Source organism: Mizuhopecten yessoensis, unplaced genomic scaffold (assembly GCF_002113885.1).
Source record: "Mizuhopecten yessoensis strain PY_sf001 unplaced genomic scaffold, ASM211388v2 scaffold7529, whole genome shotgun sequence".
NCBI lineage: Eukaryota > Metazoa > Mollusca > Bivalvia > Pectinida > Pectinidae > Mizuhopecten > Mizuhopecten yessoensis.
In genome coordinates this window covers 397,393-403,808 of record NW_018407093.1, presented here as the reverse complement: position 1 = coordinate 403,808, position 6,416 = coordinate 397,393, and the positions used below count along the sequence as shown (strand labels likewise).

General features: G+C 39.7%; 1 protein-coding gene across 5 annotated transcripts in view; it reads right to left on the bottom strand.

Moving 5' to 3' along the window:
- The window catches only part of LOC110453881 (pleckstrin homology-like domain family B member 2), a 226,074-nt gene that overhangs the window by 202,091 nt on the left and 17,567 nt on the right, over nt 1-6,416 (bottom strand). The window contains exon 1 of one of the 5 annotated variants that reach the window (XM_021503075.1): nt 221-330. The exons of the other annotated variants lie outside the window; for them this stretch is intronic. The gene's annotated coding sequence lies outside the window, so the exon portion shown is untranslated. Of the gene's footprint in view, nt 1-220; nt 331-6,416 lie in introns of those variants that run through there. 5 annotated transcript variants of the gene reach the window in all.

Sequence of the window (6,416 nt, the reverse complement as noted above, 5' to 3'; positions counted from 1 at the left end):
GGGATGGGTGTGGGTGTGGATTGTTGTATGGTGGGGATTGTCGTCTCCAAAATAAACCCCATCCTCTTGATCCGCCATTTGAGTAAAGAGAAAATATAGACGTAGAACGGCAGCACCATATTGTGATATGAGAAAAATCTTATTATACAGGGTCTGTCATCAGTTCCTCGCCTGATGCTGGTGTTACCAAGCCTGAGGTTAAAATACAAATAGGCCATACCTGTTTTATGTCATACTGCATCCACGGGAGAATTTCCGGTCAGACATACTTGTTTACCATACTTGAGGTCACCCTAGACCAGGACCGGAGCTTTAACGCGTCAGACTGCACCGAAGCTACAGAAGCAACATCCCCACATAAAACACGTCACGGGCTGTAGTGTACGTATTAATCATCAGTGTAGGTGTTGTATATATGATAGTATAACTTATAATTGTGTGGTTTATTTGTGTACACTGACTCGGATGTATTCTGATATAAGTATTATTGAGATTTAAGTGTTTGAGTACTTCAATCACTTGACGTCTCGTCTTCACGTCACGATATCTATCTATAGAGCTATATGTAAGGTCCCTCCCCAAGTAAACAATGTACGTTCTATTAGACAGTTATTTACAAGAACCTTTAAACATCACTACCATCCACAAAACTGGACTAGTGCATCAACTTGACATTAAATACCTATCTGACTTATTCTAGAGTCCTTATTCACTCAAAATCTTAGACACGACAGCGACCATTGACATTGTGAACAACGCTAGTGTACCTACACGTAAATACTTTTGACTGTCTTACATAATTTAAACATGTATTTACATTTGCTCTGCATCCTTCCATTGCAATGCATTGAGACAGTAAATGTCGTTATGAGACTATAATAATATTTGCTATTGTAACGTTATCAATCTCTATTGTGTCGATATCAATTTCATTGTTGTCAAGACTTAATTTGCTGTTCCAAGAATTGTTCAAAATAACTAAATAAATCGCAACTACTCTATTAAAATGTTAATATAAATAATATTTTTTTGGCAAATATTGTTATGGTCCTATAACACACATTTGAGTATCTATTGTTGACTTACTTGCCGGGCTTTATTAAGCTTGTCATCAATGTTTGCCGTCACAATGTTTTTGTTGTTTTATGTATCGATAAAACTTGTGGAAAAATTTAAAATTAAAAAAAACCAATCGTCATCAATAGCAATGTGTGTTATAGGACCATAACAACATTTGCTAAAACATTCGATTCATGGGTCTATAAGACAGGTATATGACACGCAGACAGTTCATACAAACCCCCAGAAAGTGTATAACACCCCAGACATTGTATATTCCCATCATACATTTTTAATCAGGCATCGTGTACAACGTTACACTTCAAAGCGATAGGCAGCCGATTACAAGCAACAGAACAAAATAACCAAAAGACGAAATCCCTGTAAATCAGTCGAACGAGACAAAAAAATCCAAAGCGAAAAATCGGCTAACCAAAGAACAAAATAACTAAAAGACAAAAACCCGGCTAAGCGGAAGAGACAAAATAAGCAGCAGAGCTACAAGTATTAACAAAATTAAAAAAAAACCCACAAAAGTGAAAAGACAAAACGGCGAGCCACCACGGTATCACTATGTAAGTGGACGAGTTATAGCAGCCTGGGTTTCCCTGTCTGCTCGGCGGAGAGGGGTGTAACAGTATTATATATGCAGTAATTCAGTAAGTTATCTGTTATATACCAGCTCACGTTACATACACTATTTGAGTAATAGTTTCATATTAACCTTTTAACTGCTTACTCATTCTTAACAATTTGCAATTTTCAAATATCTATCCATAAAGTAGCGTCCACGTAACATTTACTGTGAGCCCGGCCTGCCGTCGCCCGATGACGTGTAGGTCCCAGCCTCTGTATGCTGCCAGCCAGTGATATACACACCGGTAGATACAGCGACAAATGACTAGTTGTCCAAAAAAATGATGGCTGGAAACATCCTACTAGACTAAATCTGTTCGTAGTCTTATTTTGCTCCAAACATGTCTCGTTTTGACTGGTTAGCCTACAATTAGTTAAAAACTGATTGTTTTCTATCCTAGGACCTTAACTTATCAACCAAGGACCCTAACTTACTATCCTAGGGGCTTATCTTAGCAACCAAGGACCCTTAGCAACCAAGTACTCTAACGTACTATCATAGGGGCTTATCTTAGCAACCAAGGACCCTAACTTACTATCCTAGGGGCTTATCTTAGCAACCAAGGACCCTAACTTACTATCCTAGTAACTTATCTTAGCAACCTAGGGCCCTAACGTACTATCCTAGCGGCTTATATTAGCAACACAGGGCCCTAACTTACTATCCTAGGGGCTTATCTTAGCAACCAAGTACCCATACTTACTATCCTAGGAGCTTATCTAAGCAGCCAAGTACCCTAACTTACTATCCTAACGGCTTATCTTAGCAACCAAGTACCCTAACTTACTATCCTAGCGGCTTATCTTAGCAACCTAGGGTCCGAAATAACTTATACAAGATACCTAAGTTACATGTAACAACCTAGGGCTCTAACATGGAAACATACGGCCCTTTCCAGTTATTGCTATGCAACAGATTTGGAAACTAGAGCCCTTTTTACTTTTTCTATGACTACAAGTTATTTTCCTGTGGCACAAACTAACTCAGCTATCCTAGGGTCTCGAAAACCTCGTAACCTTTGACCCTAAGATAGTTACAAGGTGTATCCCTGTACCCAAGTGCAAATACGAACTTAAAATTCGGACAGACTGTTTCGGACTATCTTTGGATGCCTGTCCAGTATTTGAAGACCCTGGTTATTAAGTTAGGACCCTTCTGTAACTAATTTTGGGTTTTAGGTTTCAAAGTTAGGACTCTGACATACAAAAAGGTTCCTTGTCTCTTAAATAAAAGTTCGACATTACGTACCAATATATATACCGTACACCTAAAATAGAAATGTGACACAGTGGACGGGCTAGCCGGACTGTCTGGCTCACCAGCGCAATTCCCAGCGAAAACGTCAACAAAGGTCAGGTCAAACCAAGGTGACCTTCACCTCTTTTGATACTGTGGGAACATGCAACGAATTTGTCGTGTAATGTTAATAATTTTAAGTACCATCCTTTAAATCACATCAGAAAGTACCGCCAGTAAGTGTCCTCCTTTCTCGAATAAGGCGGTCAGATACACAAACTTACATATCATCCTTGTTTGGTGCTTTCTGTCGTAACTATATATCACGGGTGACAAACATTGAAATTTAAGAAACTTTATGCAAATTGATATCGGATACAATTCAAAAAGTGAATAATGAAACAAGAAATATGATCTGAAGATGAAGGATATGCTAATATGTATGTATGTTCGTCTGCCCAAGCAGTGAGCTCCGTGGGAACCTGTTACCGGGAGTATACAAGTACACCGATCCAGCTATAATTTGATTTGAATATGATTGACATAACCATTAATGTAAATTTGGTATAGATTACAAAGACATATAATAAGTGTTTCCATTATTTCCTACCCGTTGAATTAATTGTATGTATTTATGTTTCAGTGAGGTAGCACTATAAAGTCCGCATCAGTTCCGCGCTATCGCAAGGAGACAAACACGAACATATCGCAGCCTCCCAAAATACACACATACACTACACGCATGCATCTTGCACACAGGGGAGGCCGTCCTTAAATGACCTTAGCTGTTAATAGGACGTTAAACAAAATCAAACAAACAAACCAACAAAATTTATGTAAAAAAGAGCAGACGTATTTATTCTGTTGCAGAAGTTCTGTTCGTCCTCACAGACTTCCTTCAGAAAGAGCTGCGGTAGCCTAGCAGCTCAAAATGTTTGACCTTTAACCCGTTTAACCGTTTGACCTTTGCTCCCTACGTTTAACTTTAACTTTTGACTTTTCCTACGATTCAGATAAACTTTGACTCAGATAAACTTTGACGCCACAGATTGACCTTCGATTCCTAATTAGCAAATTCACCATCATTAACCTCTAACTTTACAGATTCACCCCGAAACTTCCGGATCGTGAATGAGAACTGACATGCTAATCAGGCGTCCGATGTTCTCAATAATGATCCGTCTCGGGCTAAGGAAATAAACACAATCACTACAAATAGGCCAACAGAAAAAACACCCATCATGTAGTGCTAGTCAGGATGGGTAGGCCAATACATCAGTGTATGTGTAACACCAACCCAAACGTCCGTGTGACTCTTCATAGATTTAACTGACATTGATGATGGTTTGACAATCTGGAATTTATTCATAGAACGATGATTGTGATGGGAACAATTGTTTAACCGTATATTGTTCCAGGTTTCTAATACATATGACCGCTTGTCTGTATGTCTATATGGATAAGTCTGTCTAACCGTCAACGATTCTAGGTGTCTATGTGACCGCTTGTCTGTGTATCTCTTTGTCTGTCTAACCGTCCACGTTTCTAGGTGTCTATGTGACCTTTTGTCTGTGTCTATATGGATATGTCTGTCTAACCGACCACGATTCTAGATGTTTATGTGACCGCGTATCTGTGTGTCTCTTTGTCTGTCTAACCGTCCGCGATTTTATGTGACCCCGTGTCTGTGTGTCTCTTAGTCTGTCTAACCGAACACGATTCTAGGTGTCTATGTGACCGCGTGTCTATGTATCTCTTTGTCTGTCTAACCGTCCGTAATTCTAAGTGTCTATGTGACCGCGTGTCTGTGTATCTCTTTGTCTGTCTAACCGTCCACGTTTCTATGTGTCTATGTGACCTCTTGTCTGTGTCCATATAGATATGTCTGTCTTACCGTCCACGATTATAGGTGTCTATGTGACCGCTTGTCTGTATGTCTGTCTAACCGTCTACGATTCTAGGTGTATAGGTGACTGCTGGTCTGTGTGTCTATATGGATATGTCTGTCTTACCGTCCACGATTCTAGGTGTCTATGTGACCGCTTGTCTGTGTTGCTTTGTCTGTCTAACCATCGCTCTCTCATGAATCTGATTTTTATTTTATCATACCGAGTGTCATGTTTAGGTGTTGCACCACTTCACCATTTTTAAAGGTCCTTGTGTTGATTTGACATAAACCAAGACTTCATCTCAACAGTTGTCGAATGAACCAACCATGAATGTGATTTGTGGCACTGGGACAAACCGTGCACGCATACGTTTGGCGCATGTAACATTTTTTGGAATAACACCCTGGCACTGGGACGAACCGTGCACGCATACGTTTGGAACATGTGATATTTTTTGGAATGTCACCCTGTCTTCTTTATCTTTGTAAAACGAGCAAGTAATATTGAAAATGTTCACACCTTTCTCAACCAATCAGATTACGAGATTTTAACAGAAGGTATAATAAATCTATATATCCCCATGTCTGTGTGTCTATATACTATGTCTGTATATCCCCGTGTCTGTGTGTCTAAACACTATGTCTATATATCCTCGTGTCTGTGTGTCTATATATCCCCGTGTCTGTGTGTCTATATATATATATATCGCCGTGTCTGTGTGTCTATATATCCCCGTGTCTGTGTGTCTATATACTATGTCTGTATATCCCCGTGTCTGTGTGTCTAAACACTATGTCTATATATCCTCGTGTCTGTGTGTCTATATATCCTCGTGTCTGTGTGTCTATATACTATGTCTGTATATCCCCGTGTCTATGTGTCTATATACTATATCTGTATATCCCCGTGTCTGTGTGTCTATATAATTTATCTATATATCCTCGTGTCTGTGTGTCTATATACTATATCTGTATATCCCCGTGTCTGTGTGTCTATATCATATATCTATATATCTCCGTGTCTGCCCGTGTCTGAGTATATATATTCTATGTGTACTTTAAAACCTTCACAGTTTGCCTGCCTGCCCAGTCCACATTTCCGACAGAGCGTTGTCCACAGATAGCAGACAACAACAGATCAAAGGCCACAAGTTTTTTCTTTGTCTTGTAGTTTTTACTTCAGACAGGAAACTGATACGCAAACGAAGAAGAAATAGAATTGATATGATCAAAAGAAATTATTCAACGAGCTCTCGTGTGTTGTCATGGTGACGCCCATCAGATAAGGCCTAGTCCGATATAATGATGTCGGGTTTAATGGTGTCGCCTTTTGTTCAAAATGCCGCACATTTTGTTTGTTTCAATTCAATAAAAATCAACATTTTTTCTGGTATCAAAAGAGATTTTTGGGAAAGCTTACAGACATACCATTATCTGGTTCACTTTCAACTATCGTTAGTTCCTGATCACCTATGCTTCGTCTATCTCTGACTAATGTTCTCCCTCCCCACAGTCTGGGATCCTCTCCCTCCTCACAGCCTAGGGTCCTCTCCCTCCCCACAGCCTAGGGTCCTCTCCCTCCCCACAGCCTAGGGT